General features: G+C 30.2%; 1 long non-coding RNA gene across 2 annotated transcripts in view; it reads left to right on the top strand.

The window, feature by feature from the left end:
• Positions 1–1,204: 1,204 nt before the first annotated feature.
• LOC142320271 (uncharacterized) overlaps positions 1,205–22,661 on the top strand; it is a 38,594-nt gene continuing 17,137 nt past the window's right edge. Inside the window, exons 1-2 of one of the 2 annotated variants that reach the window (XR_012755333.1) lie at positions 1,205–1,305; positions 20,897–21,023. This is a non-coding gene — a long non-coding RNA (uncharacterized LOC142320271). Of the gene's footprint in view, positions 1,306–12,032; positions 12,296–20,896; positions 21,024–22,661 lie in introns of those variants that run through there. The other variant, XR_012755334.1, reaches the window with a different exon arrangement.

The raw sequence follows: 22,661 nt of genomic DNA, 5'->3' as shown, positions 1-22,661 counted from the left end.
GATACAATTCTGGGACGCTTTCCTAAAACCAAGGAGCAGCCGAAACAGTTTGTTACAGTAAAGGATAACTATTATGATGGGCACGTTTGTGGTATAATGTTCATAACGTTTTGGAGAAGGATAAACCGACAAGTGGGCGATATTGTGCATCTTTGCTGGATCATTTAAATAAGAAAATAAATAAAAAATGTTCATATTTTGATAAAAAAGGGGTTTTCCACCAAAATAATGCACTTGCTCACTCGTCTGCGATTGTGACAGCAAAATTGTTCGAATTACAATACAAATTTTTTTCGCATCTTCCATCACCTACTGGTCTGATTTATCCCCTTCGTACTATTATCTGCTTCCAAATATGAAGAAGAATCTTGATGGAAATATATTTACACGAAATGAAAAAATTATTGCCAAAACATCTGTATATTTTGAAGTCTGATATATAATACGATAAGAATGGGATGAAAAAACTTAAGCATCGTTGGGCTAAGTGTATGTAGTCTTACTTAAGCACAGACTTATCAAATAGCCATAGTTGGTTTATATATATATATATATATATATATATATATATATATATATATATATATATGTGTGTGTGTGTGTACAAAATCTCCTTGGATGTTTTTCTAAAAGCGTTTGTTGTAGTAAATAAGGAAAATTATTGGAAAATTTGAGTCAAAAACAATTATTATGGAAGAAATTAGGAACAAATTAAAAAGCATAAATTATGAACGACTGTTGAAAAAAAGCATAAAATAATTTGAATAATTGGATAAATACGAATCTTAAAAATATAATGTAAAAAATTTGATGAACAGCACTTCTTAGAAAAGAAGTGAAATAACTAGAAAATTCGTCTGAAGATCGATCGTCTTTTGAAAAAGTAATAAGAAAAAATTTAGTAAAAAAAGTTAGACGTTTTATGAAAAAAAAAAGAAAAGTTATAAATTATCAAAATTTTGAAGATTTGCAGTGAGAAAGAGGTATAATCTGCGTAATTGAATTGGAAAGATAAAATACAAATAAATATTAATGCTCTTGTCAGTAGGAGGCATATCTATTACATTTTGACCTGATTAGTTATAAAGTTATTTATCCATTTATAGTATAATATATCTCCAACAATATTTTATTATTTGAGATAATAAAATAATTGATAATTCTCCGTACTGTTAAGTACTTGCTACGTCAGATGAAAATTATTCACGGTCTGTTACGTTGTATATTTGTTTTCATGAATGGTGACTGATGATTACTCGATTGAAAATGACTTGTAATTGATATAAAGAATTTCACAATTTTCAGGTACTTATTTTTAAAATTAAGAATGTAACTTGGTGTCTAAAGATCATTTTCGAATATTTTTGTGTTATCAAAATATTTTATATTAATAATAATAAACAACTTTATATGATTCACTGTTGTGATGAATATTTACCGTATTTGATGAAATGTTTCGTATTGTTGCGTCTTCGCGGCTCGATCAGGATATTAAGAGATTGACAATTTAGAATGTTTATATAATTACATTTTTTATAAACGTAATTACACCAAGGCAAATCAATATTAATGACAGTAATAATAATAATAATAAAAGTGACAAAATGAAAAATAGTAAACAAATATTAATCATAATAATTACAACCACAAACAATTAGGATAATAGTAATAATAATAGTACTAAACGATAATATTACATTTCGATAACAAACAAATCGAACAATAATAATAAATGACATGAAAACATAACATAATCAAAATAGTAAACAATTATCATATTACACATCAAATAGTCATAAATGTCAATAGTATTAATCAGAGATTAAACACGACAGATTTTAAAATAATCGTCAGGATTTATTCCAGGTCGATAAATAGGAAACCAGAATTCCTATCCATTTACAAAAGAAACCGCTAGTCTTAACCCTTTTAACCACTAGTCTTTTATTAACAAACAATAGTACACTAGATAAAGACAAGTATATAAAGTTCACTACAAATACCTTTGCTGTTCATAAATAAAACTACCCTAACAGTTTACGAATGAGATTTATTTCATTATTTCTTTCACTTATAGTTTTACATTAACTCACAGTATTTTTTGTTTACTGGAATTACTCGTGACGTCATCTTACTAAAAGTGTTCCTTTTAGCCCGTTTCTGGATTCCTCCCGTTATTATATTTTCTACTGCTTTCATAACAATTGGCAGAAATCCGTTACTCAGGCCCGTTGTTGTTACGGTATTTATCTAGGCTATTTATTTATATTTATATGAAAAGAAATATCATTTTTCAAGAATACCAATAATTATATTAAATAGGCTATGAATAATTAATCTAACATCACTTTTTAGATTTGGGTTTTTATAGGTTAAATCGAGTGGAATCAACATTTTTTTCTTTAACAAAATGAATTTATTAGCAGTTAATTTAGTGAGCTACTGAGATTCGAATTATTCCTCTATTGCAAGTAGAAACTAAACATTTTTTTATTAATTTTACTTCACCGGTAAAAAAAAATTAATAATTGTAAATTTAATAAGTATTATAAAATGCGATGCATAAAGTTCGGAAGTAGATGGAGAGGGGAAAGCAACAGCAGGCAGCTGATATCTATTGCATTTCCTGTTAAAAGAAGATGGCGAGAATTATTGATGTATCAAGCTGGCTAACGCAACCTTACTTTCTCCTGTATCCTGCCAATGTTCATTCGTTTATAAATATTACTCTTCATCTGTAATATAATAATGATTTAACATTAATATACGCTCTTTCTTAACTAATCTAAATTACTTTACTACTGCTTCTAATTTTTAAATATAAAATTCTTATAATTATGTAATAATACAATCGATCAATGTTGTATTGCTTTCATTTAATATTTTTTCTTCAAATTTTGTGTACATGAATTTCATGCTGTCAAATGTATTAAGATCTTGGTTTTTATGTCCTATGGATAAAATTTTCATGTTATCGTTAACGTCTTTGTGTGTGCATCCTATTTGTGTGGGTGTTACTGAATTAAATTCTATTGTACGCAGCGTTGGCACATGTTCTTTATATTTGTAGGTGAATGTTCATCCAGTCTATCCATTTTAATTACACGCTTTTATTTAACTTCCTCTGTGCATAGTCACGCGGTGGAATGGTGAGAATTTTGTCAGCAATATTTAACCTACTTCCAAATGAAATAGAAGGCTAAAATTTTAACAAAAAAATCGTATTTTCATAGGAAATTTATATGAAAACACTGATCTCTATACAACTGGATAGGGAATCCCATGTATTGGAATTGGTAAAGTTTGAAGCATAAACTAGCGCCATTAATGAACGGTAGAACCGGTAGAACTAAATGAAATGAAACGGCGCATGCGCAGAGGTAATAAGAGAAGAGAAAACACTGCCTTACCGTCATGATTACAGTCGCGCAAGAATACCGTGATTTTATTTAGTTCCCAGTATCTCATTCTGCGGCGCTGGAGTATGCTTCAATATTGAACACTTAATTATATTTTAATTATTTTATTTTGTAAAATATAATTATTTCTCTACATAACTGGATAGGGGATCCTATCCAGTTATCCACTATCCTATAGTGTTTTAAAATAACGGAAATTCAAACAACCGCGCATGTATGCGAAACACATCGACGCAGAATACCAATCAGCTGTGCATTCTGCTACGCAATAAAATAAATAACTATAATATGAAGATTGGTTATATATGAATAACATACTGTCAACTAGTATCAGTGAATCACTGCTATTAGATTTACGCACAAATGTGTTGATTTATTTTCGCTCCTGAATCGTGGCTACATGATTGTTTTCAACATCAAATTTTTATTACTTAGTAAAAACGATACTCTTGAAGTTACGGAGGTGGAGTTCTCAAGAGAGCAGTTATTTTTTATACAATTAGATACATATAACCTGTAACACTGTTTATATTTACTTCTTTATTCTTAAACAAGAATGTAGGATTCTTTATGTGCAACTATTTTCAGGCAGCAGTGGAAGTAGAATCGAAACCAGTATATCAATACGAATTTTTTGGACTAAAAGCAAAAGTTTTTCTAAAATGCTGTTGTTCACACTGAACCTGACTATGTAGTGCAATAATGGTCATTTCATGCATGCAGTACTTATAATTCTTTGAATGTAAAAAAATTAAATTAATGCCCTCGATATTTGGCAGTAATTTTTTTTTTAAATAGATTATTCTGATATCCCCAATCAATGAAAATCTTTTTTCCCAATGTTCAATATCAAAACGGTGCAACAGTTATTTGTGGAGTATTTCTATTGTATTTGCTACATCATTGTATTTCAGAAGAAATTCATCTACGACTGTATACAATTGTATAAAGTTACGTAATCATTTGTATTATAATATGTTTAAAAATGATAAACTTCCCTGAGATTGTGTCCGAGAAGTTTCATAATAATACGGTTTCTAATTGTCAGTAATTTTTTTAGTGCATTTGAGTCTAAAAATATAAAATAAAGTAAAAAATAAAATACGCTTTTATTTAAGTAATAAATAAAGATGCACTAAAAAAATAAAAATAATCTCACTTTCATATTAACTCAATAATAAATGTTTATAATAAACTCTTTCATTCAAGCAACGTTTTATATTGATAATGATTTATAAATTTGTTTTCTATTCACAATAGTGAATATGTTTATGTGAACGTTTATTTATTACATCTCTGTTACATTTTCTTTTTCTTCTTTTAGGCTAGTGTTTACAGCTATAAAGGCCGTCTCTGCATCCCAACCGCCAAACTCTTTTATCCCGCCAACTTTTCTCCTCCAAATTCCTTTTCTCCATCTCCTCAAGACATTCACTGCCTTGGAGGTCGTCCACGTTTTCGCCTCTCACCTGGAGTCCATTCGAACATCCTCCTAGGCTGTCTATATTCTTCACTCCAAACATGCCCATACCATTGTAGTCTTCTTCCCTCCAAAACATCAACTACTGTATCGGTTGCCCCAATTCTTCTTCTGATCTCATTTCTCATGCTCTGCATTCTAGAAACTCCTCAACTACTGCATAGTACATCAATCTCCACAGTCAACAACCTTCCCTTATCTCTTTTTCTAATTTCCCAAGCTTCTTACTCATAAAATAAAATGCTCTCAATATCACTCTTGTATAACTTGCACTTAGTTGCTTTCTGCATCCCTTTAGAATACCACAAAGAACTGCACTTCTGGATAGCCATCTGCCTCAAAGCTATATCTATTTTTGCACCAACCACTCGATACTTAGTCTTACTAATATTTATCCTCAAACCCCACTTAATAAGGGTTTCCGTCAATTTTCTTCCAATACCTTATCCAAGTAAGGCTTAAACAGAGTGGGAAAAAGGCAGCAACCTTGACATAAACCCTTATTTACTTTAATAAAACTTTTGACAGATGTTTTCCCACCTTAATAACACTTACTTGATTCCTATAAAAGTCATAAATTGCTCTTACGCACATTGAATAAAGGTCACAATTACTAACAACTTTGAACAATTAATTTACTGGCACCATTCTGTAAGCTTTTTCTTCAAATTTCTAACTATCCTTTTACTCAAAAATTATCTCAGAATGAAAATATTATCCATACATGACCTTCCTGCTGTAAAACCAGCCTGCTCCTCTCCAATCACTATTTCCCTCTCTATTCTCATTTTAACAATGCATCTATACAACCTCCCTATTGGGTGGTTGTATAGAGGTTGAAAGGAATAAGTGTCACATTGTTTATTAACAATGTGACACTTATTCCTTTTTTGTCTGTCTCAGTGCCCTATAAATTTCTTCTTTTATTACTCCATTCATCAGCTCCTCTTGTCTTCTATCCCCTATACCAGACAACCTTACATCCTCAGCAAACACCTCATAGTTATCTTTCAGCAATTCCTCATAATAGCTTTCCCACTACTCTATTTTGACCATTGACACATTTATCCTTTCACAGGTATCTTTCCTCAAGTGCTTTACAGCCTCCCTAGTCTAACTGTCACCCATATACATCTCGATTCTTTCACATCTACTTTCCCACATATCACTTTTTGCCTTCACCACTGCCTTATTTTCTTCCCTATTGATTCTTGCGTACAACTTTCTATTCTCCATATCTTTGCTAACCAACCATCTCTCATAATATGCTTTCTTCTTCACCACAATCAAGCCATCCAATCCTTCATTCCACCAGTCTTCCAACTACACTGATTTGTCTACTTTCCCTAAAGCCTCACTTACTGCTCAGTGAATACACCCACCCTTTCACTCTGTTATAATTCTCCTTCGCACTCTCTGACCCACCTCTGATCAGTAATCTTTTTTGCCAACCATAACTTGTTCAAGAACTTGACTGACTCCTGATTCAACAGCTCCAGCTTGTGTCTTGCATCTCTTATTTCAGTTTCTTCTTCATTCTCCTTGATTTTAATACTATGTTTAAACTGCATACACTGCATACTGCATCTTTTTAAGAGGGGAGTTGTATATATAATAATGTATATGGAATGAATTTATTAACAGAATTCTTTTACATTTTATATCATGAATAATTGCCCTTCATTGTTTTACATAGCAAATTATTATCAATGAAATGATTACAAAATATAATGTTTTCATTAGTTAAATAAAACTGTATTTTTTAAATTAATTTTGTTTAATTTCTTCTATATTAAGTGAAATTACTAAATTCTAATTTCATTTGTTTACTCCTGGGTTGCTGTGTTTGTCTCTCTCTCTCTCTCTCTTTCTTTCTCTGTCTGTATTTTTTATGATCTTGTGTGTATTTTTTTTGTTTTAAATTTTTTGTTTTGTATGAATAACCATTTTAATTGAGCAAAGATAACCAGAAAATTTAAATATTAAAGCAGTTATTAGGATTTTTTGGGTGTTACATCAGCATAAAAAACAAGTTAAGCTAAAAATAGTAAAACATATGTTTTTTTTCATATTTTTTTACATCTTTGCAGTTATTTAAAAACAAATTTGAATATGAAATTAACATCGGAAAGCGTAGCAGAAATATAGGGTTTAAAAAAAATAAATATCGGGGTTTTAAAGCTGTTTAATATCTCTTAACTTTGACTTACTGCAGTGGTTTCCAAACTTTTTCTAGTCGTGGCGCCGTTTTTCTATTAAAATGTTTCCATGGCGCCTTTCCCTAAGTAAAAGTATAACTACTCGTAAGTAAGAGATAAAAATAAATAAAACTCTTGTATCTTCATTATTTTTTTGCTTTATTAACATTAAATTAATAATTATAAATGTCTTGGTTCAATTAATTATGAAGCTTTTACAATATTTTGCGGCGCCCCTGTGAAGAGGTCGCCACAGTGCACAGTTTTGGAATCACTGACTTACAGTAATGAATCGCAGATAAAGCAAAAGGGTAACTCTTACATGTAGGATTTTTCCCTACAAGTGTTCACTGTAAGTACCTTTCGTCACGCGCTACACATCCATCCAATCGATAGGAGAGTTCATCCTATACTTTAACTGGTGTGTATGGAGTAATGTAAACGATAGCTTTTTCAAGACTCTGCCTCAGATCGAGTACATCAAAGGTAGTGGAGGCGCATATACAAGATTTTTTATAAAACCCAAAAGGAAGAAATCACATGGAACAGATAGGGTGATCTCAGAGACCATCGCCAACAAGCTTTGTGATCGGCTCCATGCCGACCGATCGAGCGGTCGAGTAAAACGTCATCAACCGAACCCGTACTGAGTTATGTTGGTGAGGAACCATCTTTTTGCCAAATAAAATGCTCCGGTCCATCTTGTACTTGAGGAAAGAGTCATAAATGCTTCATATCCGAATAAACAACTCCTGTTATCTTTGCTTCTGCAAAAAAGAACGCCTGTAAACTTAGCGTCGGGATATCGTACAGAAAACATTTAATTTTGGGCAGTCTCTTGTAAGAGTTCACGACATTTTTCTAACCACCGTAAAAGGACATTATATCTGTTAACGTTTCCACTAATATGAAAAAATGACGACTTATGATCATTAAATACAATACCATCAAGAAAGTCGTCATTTTTCATGCTGTTACATTTCAATATCGCGAAGTCGGCACGCACAGCGTAGTCGGTAGGCTTCAAATTCTGTAACAGTTGTAAGCGGTACGGACGCATATATAATTTTTTCCTTAAATCATTCCACACTGTCATCACTAGTTAACTAGAAATCCCTTTAAGATTTAAAATCAATACTGAATAGATTTTTTAGTACTACGCAGGAAAGACTTCCTAACAGATTGAACATTTTGTTCAGACACTCTCGGTCGTCCCGTACTCTTCCTTTACACAGGTAGTTTCAAACTGATTATGCCATCGACGAATGTTATTGACACTTTCTTAGCTTTCTACGGAACGCACGTTGAACTGTAACTGCAGATTCACATTTACAAAATTGCCAAACGGAAGGTTTTCTGTTTGACAGTGCCATCTTTACTAGTGGCATTGTCAAGCGGAAAGGTAGGCAATCGATCTACGACCATGCACACAACTAAAACTGTCCTTTTTATTCCTTAATTTTAACTCTATAAATCACACTCAACTCGTATATCTCATCCCAGAGATATAACAAATTAAAATCCCGATATTATTTTTTGTTCACCCGGTATGAGGTGAAATAAAATAAGACTGTCCTAGATATTTCATAAATTTTATAAAATGAGAATAAAAGCTTACAAGCTTTTATTCGTAATTAAACTGCGTTGCGCGACAACACTAACAAGGACATATGGCTTACAACGCCATTTATTGATGCCCTTTTGCAGGGTTTTAGGGTGGGTGGTCCCTACTTTAAATCCAAAATAGCAACTTCCAACTTCATTGCATAGCAGAGTAAACTCCATTTAAAGATTTTCAAGTAGCTTATTTATACTATAATATAAATAGCAGCCTAATACATAAACTGAGAGAAGAGCATCCCAGTTTTTACAATCGAATTGTATCGGGTTCGGGTCTCCGTAAGTATATTTTTACTTTATTTCTCTTCTTATATATTCATTAACACAGATGACTTTTTTTAAATCCGAACCCATCTACTAGGGACGAAGCCAATATAATTTCTTTTTTGCTTTTATTCTTCTATTCCATGTTTCCTTCAGTTTCTCGGAGTGGACGGCTTTTTCCCAATGTGACCCCTGTTCGAGTATATTCATAAAGATTTTTAGGCTGTTTGCAGATTGTGTCTAGTCAGTGAAAATAAAATTAATCACCAACAATATTTTTCGGTTTTCACTGCCTAATAATGTGTGCTAGCGTTTTTATTTTTTAATTAAATTGTGTATATTTACTAAATGATTTTGTACTTTTTAATTATTTTATTACTGTCGTCTGCATTTATTATTTTCAAAATACTATTAATAAATATGAATGATGAACAGTTGACTAGTGCTAAAACTTAGGAAATGAAAAATATATGTGTATAAGTCATAAAAGGGGAAAAAAGTTTCGCCAATAAACAGTATTACAATGCAGGTATTGTATTTGTACAGTGTATTACAATGCACAAAACTATATGCAATAGTCCTGTAACAATTCTTTGAAGAGTTCAAGCACCAATCATGATTTGGCTGATTTTACTTTGCAGCGTTACGTTGAAGAATGTAACACATCTTAATTTAACATAAAATGTCTTGATTTGTGAAGCGGAAATTTTGTAAGTAAATTTTTTTATAACGCTATCCTTGTATTATATTTTTATGAATAAAAAAGTGGGCTTTTTCAAATGAGGTTCTTTTCTAGTCAGCAATAAATTGAATGAACAATAAATAAAGTAATCGAAAAATTAAAAGTATTCGAAAAATTTACATCATCATCAATAAATTCTTTATGAAGTGTAGTATAATCTCCTTCAGTTTCTTTTTTTAACCACGTGTCATGTACACTTTTTTTTATTACTGCTTTCCTTATTTTTCTTCAACTATTACAGCTGCGGTTGTAGTTCACTGTAGGAAAATTTCTGTTACCTACGTTGAACTGAATATATTGCAATACAGAACGATCCAAACCTTTTGAAATGCTGACATTCAGTTATTCTTCTAATAAAAATGACAAGTTACCTTTGATTGCCACAAAAGCAGCCGGTAGAACGAAACATCCTTACCCTGAATGAATAACTCTAACTGAATCTTTTGTAACTAAGGTTCTTTATCTGCAACAAAAATATAATAAAGCTTGGACGTGTAATATATATATATATATATATATCTCAATAAATTAGTGCACCTTTTTCGGATAAGAAACAATATAGTACATACATTTTACCTCAACTCAATTGGGGAAAAACTCTTGTTACATTTCTGAAATAGAATGAAGTTGATGTGATGATCGGATTCCATTTTTCCTCTTAGACAACTACAAAGGAAATATTGTCACAGATTACTTCCCACAGTACTTTCTACAGCATGTCGACAGCACTATTACACTGTGAAATACTTTCTCTAAATCGTAACTTCCCGGCACGAGTCCACCCACTCATGCTTCTTGAATCCATAATAAAAAAGAATCCTAAATATGCTTAATTTCAGTGTGCGCTTTATAACTTTTAATATTAACAGCTACACCCTCTGATTTCGGAGTTGTTTCGTACTGATCAAATCAAAAATACAGAAAATTTTAAGTTAATTATTATCGCTTCAGGTGAGTAATTTTAATACCACACATTGGTTTGGATAATTTTTATGAAAACAACTTTTTAAGCGTAAGTTAAATAAATAAATTAACTGTAAACTTTGAAATAGTTCTATGGACCAAGAAGTTGTGTTTTCACACAAAGATATATTGAAATGTGAAAAATGATCATCCAGTTATTGCTGCTAGTTTCTCAACAACGGAAATTATTTTTTGAATAATTTTTCATAATAAAAATAAAACAATGGGAAAGTTAGATGTAACATGTTTCATTGTAAAATATGCTTGTGTCAACGAATATGAAATGTACTAGATTGTTTATTTACATGGTTTTTCTTTCGGTTTCTTAAGCAGAAAATGAAAATTGTCTATCAGAACTAATCGACCCTATATGTCGAGAGCCTTTTTGGATGGCTGAATTCCTAAGCCTTTTTGAAACGATTAATAATTATTTTTGTTAAAAATTTAAATATATGATGATCTTATTTCAGAATACTGCAATATGTTTTAATTTTTATAAATAAATTAAAATAAAGTAGTGCTGTAGATTATGGTTTCCAAGAGGTGACATCCGTAACATGATAAAAAATAAATTTGTTTGAACATAAGTTTGGTTGTTAAATTAGCTCATTTCTATTCCTGGAATTCCTTGGTGTTTTTGAACTTAATGCAGTTTTTAATCCTGACCTAGATGACTGCTGCAACATCAAATTGGTCATTTGGCGCAGTTAATAATATGATCATTCTAGATAAGGTGGTCAAGGATTTTCGATTCCTGGCATGGGTCTAAAATTTTTTTCACTTAACCATATCACCCATCTTATCTTAACAAAAAGACGTGTAGAAATAAATCCGAAGTGGTTAAAAACCATTACTAGGCAAGGTATTATTGTTATATTTTATAGTAATAGTTATATATTAAAGTAGTTATCTTTTTATTTTTATTTAATATCATCATGCATTTACTTTAAGTTGTATCATTTACCTTTCGTCATATTTGCGATTGTATTCAAATAATTAATAATATGGACATATCTATTTTTTTATCTAATAATTTATAATGACCTATATTTACATTTATCTTTTCATGACCTGACGTGATCTATGAAATGTATTAAAACGAACCAATTAGAATAAAAAATTAGTTTATTCTGAAAAGATATTTTGCAACTTGTTTTTTTAAATTTATTTTTGTAAAAATATACGTAAATGTTTTCTATAAATACAGCTGTTACAAATAAGGTAGCTCATATTTTTTGGGGCCAGTTTCTTTCCTGACTATATGCAAATAAACAAAACCATGTTCCAATTGAAGCTTGATAACGTTTATCGGGAAAAGATTAGTTTAGCGTCAAAATGTAATCAGCTGATTGTATTCGTGAAATTCTGTTTAAGTAGAATTCTAACAAAACAGTTTATAGAGTACAATTTTAATAATTTATTTAATCACTGTGAGAAAATATAAAAAAATAAATAAACAGGTTAATAACTTTGTTACTTGTGTGAGATTTACCGTTTCCTGTCAGCTGTTATCGATTAAGAATCAATGGGATTAAACCGGCGTTTGCCAAAAGTTTCTGTAGTGTTTATAAAATAAATTTTGTTTTAAACAACGTTTAATATAGATATGGTAAGGAAATGTTTAAGGTAATAATTCTAGCGATAGTTTTTTAAAGAAATTTATGTTGGGTAGTTATTCATTTCGAATCATTTCGTGTGCTGTTTAGACGTCGTTACCGGCATTCTCTTTAGCTTTAAGTAACAAATTTATATATATTTTACATGTGGTAGTTTAACCTCGTTTATTAATTTAACATTACTATTTTCTATTGTCAAAGTTTCAGTTCGAATCTGTCTAAAACTTCTTTTTTTGAACAATTATCTTTGTGAAGGTAGATTATAAACAACAAATTTGATTTTTCAGCAAGTTTTCATTGTTTAGTTGCTTTCCAGTCGCATGGAGCAGCAATTGTACTAAATGTATAGCAATTTCCTTTCTACAATATTTATATGATAATACAACATTTTTGTGTATTTGTTTAAAAAAAATTTGTAATTTATTATTCACGTTTAAGATTTGTAGTTATAGATTGTTGAAATTTTAGTGAACAATTTTAGCTGAAAACATGTTAACAGTAAGAATCAATTAGAGTTTATAAAAAAAAAAATGTTTGCAATTCATTATGACAATTTCCATTAATTAGTTAAAAATCAAGCCATGTCTCATTAATTTTAATTTGTATACAATACTTAACTTGTATCAACTAATTAACTATCAGGTAGAATTACAATTGTGAATATTTACTGAAAGGTTTTATGAATGTTAACCTGAAAATAATATTTAGCTTAATGATAATTGGTATTATGAAATATACAGCCATTTTTATTCTAGAATTTGGTGAACTTTTATCAATTATTGTGGTTAATCTAATGGTTACAATATCTTAGCAATTAGTTTCACCCTGTTAAAACCCTCTTCTTTAGATATGTTTCATTCCTAATTTGATGAGAGTAAGCAAAAAGATTCAAACAATTTCAGTAGTAACAGCTTAGCATAAAATTTTGTGTATTCTATAAATCTACGCTGTGAGGCCTAGCTTTACCCCATGAGGAGATACTAAGCAGGCCATCCCACTAAAATTCAAATACCAGGGAAGAAGTAAAGTTATAGATGTGTGCTTCCTTAGTATGATTCCTGGGATTATCTTGTCCAAACTCATGGAATCAGGTGGAGGAGGGAAAGAGATCAACTATCACTGAAAGGGGTGTGGTTAATGAGAAAGGAGGAATAATTAATGCACTAAGGGAATCCAAAACAAGATATAAAAACTCACTAAAATGAATGCTAATTTTATCCAAAGTTCCTTGGAAGATTGAAATATCTTTACTCTTCAAGAAAATAGTGGATTACTGATTAATCTTAAATTGACAATCTCGAATACATGATGCAACAAATTTCTGTTCCTTAAGAGTGAAGAACTTTTTGAGAACTATTTCAGAGGAAAAAACCTCTCTTTTCCAAAATTGTGTATGTATAAGAGCAGCCCATTAAACTCTGAACTATCACTCCTTATCATTTAAAGATGTAAAATTCACTGCCAAAATCTATTACATTATGTAAAGAAAAAATATATGTATATATAAAGATGAAAGTTTATTGAGATATAGGCTAGTTTATTCCACTTACTTGGTAATTGTATGATATGTGGAGACAAAAACTGAAAGGATATGACTGAACTATTTCCCTAGTTTTCAGTTATTAATTTATTCTAAAACATTTTTAGTGATTTTCAATTTATAAAGTTAAATATTTCTACTTTCTCACAAAGTTTGCTCATTTTGTTGGCAAACTGATATAAGCTAGCTAAATAAATAGTTTTGAAGAGCTGTTAAGTTGTCATTAACAGGATCAATCTAATTCAGTTGTTACTTAGACCAATAGGATTGATAAATTGATTAGTTGATAAAAATCCATTGCTATATTCTTTTCTCAGACACTCACAAAAATGACTAACATTCTCATGTATAAGAAGCATTTCAGGCAAGGCTTACTTAGGTGATATTCAGCCATACAAGTGAAACCTGTTCATGACTGGATCTGGCTGTATAGTGAATATCATTACTCTCAGGGAAAGCAATTACAATTAGTGCTTTTTCTTATGTTGTATCTGCTTTGCCTGAATCACATACTTAAAGAAATTTACAGATAATGTAATGCAACAAATTAGTGCATTTTTTTCTGTGTGAAATAAATTTGTAATCTTTTGTATGTTACATACACTACTACAACTCAGTAGGTGAATGTAAGTTTAAAATTTAGATTTGTAACTTCTTTTACATTATAAATCTTTTGAGATTTATTTTACTCTGCCTATATAAGGTGCTATTGAAAAGCTCAAGTCTGTAGAAATTAATTTATGATAAGTGATGTAGGTAAGTACATTCCAGCTAGAGGCCTTGAGATTTTGTGATACAAATGCTGCACTGTATATATTGAGGTGTTTTTATGTTAAGATTATAAAAATAAATAGTACATCAGAAAAAGTTGTAAAGTTCAGTTGTAAAGTGTAAAGTTAAGAAAACTAGCAACTGAGACATTTGAAACACTGCATCAAGCTTTTGGCCTTATAAATATTATAAATAAAATTTTTATTTTAGGTTGGGTAATTTTGGTTGAAGGTGAGTGTTTAATTTAATCATGACCCATGAAAGTGGAAAAAATTAAAACATTTATTAATGAAAACTATTACCTAACCACCCACGCAATCCTTTAAGTGATACGAATCAGTGTTGTAATGACTGCTAAATAATTTGAAGTTTTAACAATCATTATGAATTTTGTTTCCAAGGTTCCTAACACTAGCAATACTACCTTGATGTATGTTAGGAAATTTAAGTAATCGTAGGTGGTGATTCAACTTTCAACCCTTAGGTCACCCCAAGCAACAAAGAATTTTTTTAGGGATACAGCCTAAATAAAGACAAAATGGTGTTTTGATTGAAGAAGGTATTGTTATAATGGTGCACCAGAAAACATTATTTTTTTGGAAATATTAATAATAATTATTATTAACAATAGTATTAACATATTATTGGTTTTAGACAGAATTTGCCAAAAGCTTTTTCACAGGAAAAGTGGTAAACTCACATTATTGATACTTTTAATTAGACAAGAACTCAAAGTTATCTATCGATCCCGAGTGACATTTGGCTACCTGACTGATATTTACATATGCAGTCATTAGTTGCCTCTAATGCTGGTAATAGCATGAAAATATCATTGAGTTTTATTTCAGGATGAAAGGTACTAAATAAAACAATCTTTTCAAACTTAATTAAAGGACCCTTCTTTCTCCTTGCACAATTTAAAAATAGATTTTATTGATTGCATTCCCTTTAATGCAAAATTCTTTGTAATCCAAACATCAGCAGAGGACTTGTGTAACCCAGAAAATTGTAAATTTCTGATGATTTTAAAGTAAATGTTTTATAGAATTTTTTTCTTTTTTTAATAAAAATAGATAAAAATTTTTATTTTGAAAAATGTTATTTAAAACAAAACACCTTGTATTCAAAAATTATTACTGAGCATACAGTTTTCTATGTTGTAAAACACAGTTAACTGATTCACTTAACATTCAACACAATAAACTGATCAGTTTTGATTCTGTTAAAAATCTTTAAAAAATACCAGTTATTAACAATTTACCTGCATCCTATTCAGTGTGTTCATTAATATGTGCTCAAAATAATTTTCAATAATTGGATATGAATTGTGAATTATTTTTAGTAATTTTTAATTTTTAATGAATTTACCTTAATATTTCATGTGTTTGTACATTTTACTAATTTATATGGATTCATGTTTTTATGGATTCTGTTTTTTTTTACCTTATCTGTTTTTATATTTTTAATTTATTTTAAAGTGACATGATAATTATATATTGTATTTTTATATTCCCATCATAATAAAGATTTATTTATTTACTATAATTCTTAATTTTTAGATTCTGGTCTGAATTTTACACTAATCTAAACAGGCATAGATTTAATTAGTATAGATTACCAGGATTCTGCTTAGAAATGTGAAGGTGTGAATAATATTTAAATGTTTATTTTTCTTTAGTTTGCTCATTTGATTTCTGGAAATCATTTGTAAAATCTAAAAATGTTATATGTGAATAAAGAATTGTTTTTAAACATTTATAATTATGCATTCTAGTAGAAACTAAATAATATGCTACTCAAGTCATTGATAACATATGACACTTCCTGAAGAAAAATGAACTGGTAATAAAATATTGATAATTTGTTGCATTGATAAATGTAGTATATGTAGTACTTTTACACTACTTTATACTTCAGATATGAGATGCATAACAAACTGAAAACTAGGTTTGATTTTCTAGGAATTTTTTATATCAACTTTAATAACAGTATGACTAAATAAATGTTGTATTGCAATAAGTACTTAGTATATGAACCAGCACTGTCTTGAAATATAAAAATATATATATATAAATGAGGTTAAGTCTAGTTTAATACTTAAAAATAATAAATTTATAAATTAGTAAAAAATCAAATGTATAAATATTCTAAAAAATGAAATAAATACCAAACAGGAAACCACTTTACTTTTAACTTCCACTCTTCCAAGTGCTGGTTATTCTTGGGAATGGCTGTGCTGTTTTGAGAGTGATTGGTATTTTACATCAAGTTGCTTGCAACTTTCGTTACAGCACCTAATTTACACATAACATTTTGAATTAAAAGGTTCATTCAAGTGCTGAAAGTAATACTGATTTGTATTGTAGAGAAATTGATATTATTATTATTATAGCTACTGTAGGTTGGTACTAGGAATATTTTAGAGGTGGGGATGTGTAAGTGATTTAAATTGTATGCTACAGTTTTAAAGTTGGTATTCTATGAAGATTTTTGTAAAACCCTGTGGATAACTTTTTGTGGTAGTGTATATTTTGATTTGGAGATTAAATAAAAGAATTAAGAGATGTACTCAATATTTGTTTATCTTATATAATTTTCAATAAAAGGATGTAAGGGTAAATGAATTTATTTTTAATATCATATCTGTAATACTATTCAGTTTATTTGAAATTAATATTTAAAATGAATGTATTAGGCACACAGAAATATTGCACAACTCTGCAACTTTTTATTATAATTTCTGTTTATTAATTATTTTAATTTTGAAACATTGTTATAAAGCGAGTATTTTATTACATAATACAAATTTTATTTTTATTAAGCAGTTAATTGATTATATTATAATTTTTTTTTTTACTGACCTAATAAACAATTACTTTTAATTATTAATTGAAAGTATTCAAATCAGTTATTTGAATATTAAATGCAAATGTTGCTGAGGAGTCAGCTTTTCAGTTTTTTTATGTATGAGTATTAACTCTGCTGTAGAAAAGATGTTAAAAACAAATAATTTTGTAAATGTTTCTGAATGCAAGATTCCATTACTCAGATTTACTATGTATAGAAAAAAAGACAGTTTTACTCAATCTTTAAGTTTTTTGTTTTGTTTCTTTTTTAATTAATACTTTCTGAAGATGTGTTATTCACAACCTCTTGTTCATTTTATTTGGAAATAAAAGTTTTTTTCAATTTAACAACAGAATGATAAGTAAACTGTAAACATCCCTTAAAAATAACTTTTCAACTATCAACTCTTATCTTGAAATGATCTGTTTTTTTGGTATGGTTCCCCTTGCGGAAGATGTTCAGAAAATTTTATGTGGAAAAAGGTACCATTATGATATAGTTTTAAAGGGCATTGGAAAATAAAGATTTTTATGAAAAATTGTGGAATACGATAACCCTAACTAAAATCGCAGTCAGTTTAATACATTTCACAACTGTTATAAAAATGGAAACATTACACCTCAAGTAGCTCGCTCATAGCAAAAAATTGTTTCAAGTTAGGAGCATTTACTAAATTTATTTATTTTAGTTTTTTTAGTGTTGACCAGTTATTTAAGAAGTATTGCATACACCTTTTGATGCTAGCTGTGAAAAAATATTGTGTATATTAATCTACATGATTTATGAAAGCTTATCATCTAATAAATCATATTGATAATTGTGTTAACCAAACAGATTCTTTTAAATTATTAGATGTTAAAATGAATAATACCCCAGAAAGAAATCATGCTGTGTTACAGTTAGAAAAGCAATCATTTCTGACAATAATAAAAGAACACTCTGCAGTGATTGGTAAGATAGTTGGCATCAACTTTAATAGGTAGCCCTGGAAAGTGTCATTATGCCTGTAAACTGTCAGAGTTGAAGACAGCAATAGAAACAACTGATCCAGCCTGGGAGTTGTAACCCCAAAGTGATTCATAAAAGAACTATTTTGGGCCACCAACCAGAAGCCTGACTAAAGTAGTCTCTTTCAATCTTTAATTGGCAAAATGACCAAATTCTCTAATTAGACTTCTCAATCTTATTCCTGTGATGCTTGGATCTCTTATCTCTGATGTGGTCTTGCATGCACACTCTTTGTCCTTTTTTTGTTCTACAGAGATGGGGAAACACCTAACTACCTAATTGGTGCACATTATTGGCCAGAATAATGATCGTTCCAACCAGTTGCCATGGTTCAATCAACCAAACACGACTGGTTAAAATAATTGGTTTCCCAATTGGTGTTTCATAACAGTAATTTAATAATACCAACAATATTGCTAATTTATGAATGATCTTTTGGTAAAATATTAATTCATAGTCTTAAATTGACAATTTAATAAATAGTTAGTGAAATTTACAACAAAAAGAATTCATAGAGGTAATTAATTGTGCAACAAAATTTATAAGTATTGTTGTTGAGATAAGTTTACATTTAGTAAGATCTCAGTGTTAGTTTACAGGGTTCAGTTTTACTCTTGATGTAATTAAATTAAAAATACTATTTAAGAAATATAAAAGTATTTTAATGAAATTCTTTGACAGAAGAAAGTTCCCATCTGCTACTCACGAGACAGCAGATGGGAAAATAGAGAATTAGTCTTTCGTTCCTATCTGCAAAAAGACCTATTCAGGACTATGTAGATTCTACACTGAATGTAAGAAATATAATAAATATGTTGTAACTCTGTACTGAAGTTAATAAAAATTAGAAATTACATACAGACTTGTTAATAAACATGACAATGACTTTATAGCCTACCAGATACATGTGTATGGCAAACATCAACATTGCCTGAGGCTGCCAAACTTATTGATCCCAATTCCAAGCATAACTTGGGCTTGCAATCTTTGACAGGAACAACAAATTGAGCAGCTTAACTGTTTCTCTTGACAGGGGATGAGAACTTTACTGTGCTTCACATTTAGGTAGTTTTGCTCTTTCATTGTCTAATGCTGCAATGAAGAAGAAGCACGTTCATGAAACACTAAACCTATGCACAAATTCATCTACTTCCTTGTAACCATGGAAGAAGTTCTCCACATATTAAGCAAACTTATTAAAGTGCAACTGTTAAAACATGGATGATTCATTTTCAGACTTCCTGATATCGCTTGTTCTAAACTAGTAGTTGGTCTGTTTATAATTATGTTGACAAAATACAAGAGAATGGAAAGAATATAAAACAAAGTTGTATCTTAAATCAAGGAAAACAACTTATATTGCAGAGAACTATTATTCCACATCTTTCCTGCTTACATCCTTCAAGTTGTAACCATACAAAGGTAACCTTTTTGTAACCATACAAAGGTTAATGGTTGATCTAGTCGTGCCGGTTGAGTAGGCTGGTTTTCATGTAGTAGAATCTTTATTGGCCAAATATTTGTGCTCACATCTATATAGAAAATGACTTAAAGGGAATAAGCAAGATTTCTGCAATTTTTACCTGAAACTGACCAAAATAAAACAGATCCTTGCAGACTGTCAGGATTCTTAAAAAATCTCAGAGTTCATTACTAGTTTTAACAGTACAGAACATGGGTTTTTAACTCTACCCAAGTCGAAAATTTATATTTACTGACTTTAAAATTACCGTTCAGGATAACACATGAAATGGAAATACCAGCTATAGCTGCTAACCATTAAGCACACTTGTGCTTGCAAAAATGTCTGTTCCTTTTGATTTCTACAGTAAAACTGTACTTAAACTGCTGATTGAGCTATCTTTATATTACCTTTGATAGCTCTCCAACTTAAGAAAATTTAGGAAAATGAAAAGTAAACTAAGTTGGGAGTAAAGTGGCTGGAATTTGATCGGGCTGCTCTGTTGTGGCATAAATTACAGGGATCCAAGTTTTTATTTAAAGTGTGTCTCACAAGAATGGGTACATTGTTGCCAGTAATTTTATTGACATGCAGCTCAACAATCTTATGACAATAACTGCATATTAATCCCATCTGCTACACTTTGGGTATTACTATTTAGCAAATAGTGCTTAATAACTATATTTTTATCAATATAATAAATTTATATTGAAAAAAAACTTTTTTTTTAACAGAGACTTGAGCTCTATTTAACTGGAAGAAATGTATCAGTATAGCCACCAGGACAAAGAGCTTAGTCCAACTTAGTACATGCACATTATATATAAATATATATATATATATATATATATATATATACATACTCTTTTTCACATATATTGTTGTTAACCAGCTATTTTTTACAGCAAGATTTGATAATAAATTTAGATTATATTTTATTAATGCTTTATTTTTTTGTTTCTTTAGGTAACACAAATGTTAAATCATATAAAATTAGTATCTCATTAAGGGTGTAAGTGGATGGAGTGATTGATTTTTTTTACCAGTCTTGTATAAAGTATCTTTTAAAACAAGAAGTGCAGTTATAACAAATGTAAGTTAATATTTCAGTTGAATTTAGGAATCACAGAGAAGAGAAATTACAATTTATTTGGTATCATTATTCTTCTTTCTCCCTTGCACTACTTTTTTATGCATATATTCTTTTCTATATGACATAACTTCCACACTACCCCTTGATATCCTTAATTTTTTAAACTATTTTTTAAGGTTGATGTTAAGTTTTTTAATATTGTGCTCACAAATACAAAACATTTTTGGTCAATAGAATATGTACAGATGTTACAGGGCATATATCCTGTTATGTGCAATCACACACCAGGTGTGTAAATATGAAATCAGAATTTTTGTAAAGAAAATACACGTTACTGTATGAAAACAATAAAAAATATTTTATTCAAAATATTGCCCATCGCTAGCTATACATTTTTCCCATCTCTCTGACAATTTATGAATGCCATGCCAAAAAAACAGTTGCTCTTTTGAGGCAAACCAGTTATCAAGCCATTTTCTTACATTTTCATAAGAAGTGAAGCGCTGCTCAGCAAGTGCGTGTCCCATCAATGCAAATAAATAGTATAGTCGGACAGAGCCAAGTCTGTTGAGTAAGCCACATGTGAAAGTGTTTCCCAACTGAACGCCTCGATCATTTCCTTGACTGGTTTTACTATGTGTGATGGTGCATTATCATGAAGCAAATTCACTTTGTGTTGCCTTTTTTGATGTTCTAGTCGTTTTTCATGCAATGCTTGATTCAAATCAATCATTTGTTGTCAGTAGCGTTCAGTATTAACGGTTTCGCCAGGTTTTATCAGCTCATAATAGATCACACCCTTCTGATCCCACCAAACATAGAGCATTGTCTATAGCGATTTGGCCTTGAAATCAGTGTCAATGGCTTGCCTGGAGTTACCCGTGATCTTTTACACTTAGGATTCTCAAAATATATCCACTTTTCATCACCTGTCACAATTCAATGGAGAAATGACTTTATTTTGTACCTGGCGAGCAGCATTTCACAAGTGGTTTTTTTGGTTTTCTTGCTGTCTTTCATTCAGTTCATGTGGAACCCATTTTCCCATCTTCTGAATCTCTTTCCCATGGCTTTCAAACATATGGAGACAGCTTCTTGTGTTACATTTAATTGATCCACGAGTTATTGCGTTTGAGCATCATCCTCATCCAACAATTCTTGCAATTCACTGTCTTCAAACTCTTTCATTGGTCTTCCACCATTCTTCATTTCTCAGGGTAAAATCGTCACTTATGAATTTTTTTTAAACCACTCAAAGCACTGTGATTTACCAAGAGCATGCTCACCATAAGCTTCGACAAGCATTCAATACGATGCTGCAACAGTTTTCTTTAAATGGTAACAGAAAATCAATGCTGTCGGCAAATCTTAATTGTAGGTACAAAACTCGACATGTTCAATGTTAATTAAAATTATGCTGTTGTATTAAACTTGTATTGTTGCGAGTTGAAAATCTTTGTCAGCTGACAAAGAAAGAAAATGGTGCCAATAATGCGGTTTGACGGTAACTACATTGACAAACCTCGAAGCAACCTGAGGTCCTTTTTGTTAACAAGCCTGAGAGGTCTACTAAAACTAGTAGGCAACTCAAGGAGAATTTTCAGGTCGCTATTCGTAGAGACCGAAAAATACTCAAAA

Source organism: Lycorma delicatula, chromosome 2 (genome assembly GCF_047948215.1).
Source record: "Lycorma delicatula isolate Av1 chromosome 2, ASM4794821v1, whole genome shotgun sequence".
NCBI classification, from domain to species: domain Eukaryota; kingdom Metazoa; phylum Arthropoda; class Insecta; order Hemiptera; family Fulgoridae; genus Lycorma; species Lycorma delicatula.
Note: the sequence above shows the minus strand (reverse complement) of the source record. Positions and strands in the feature narration are given on the sequence as shown.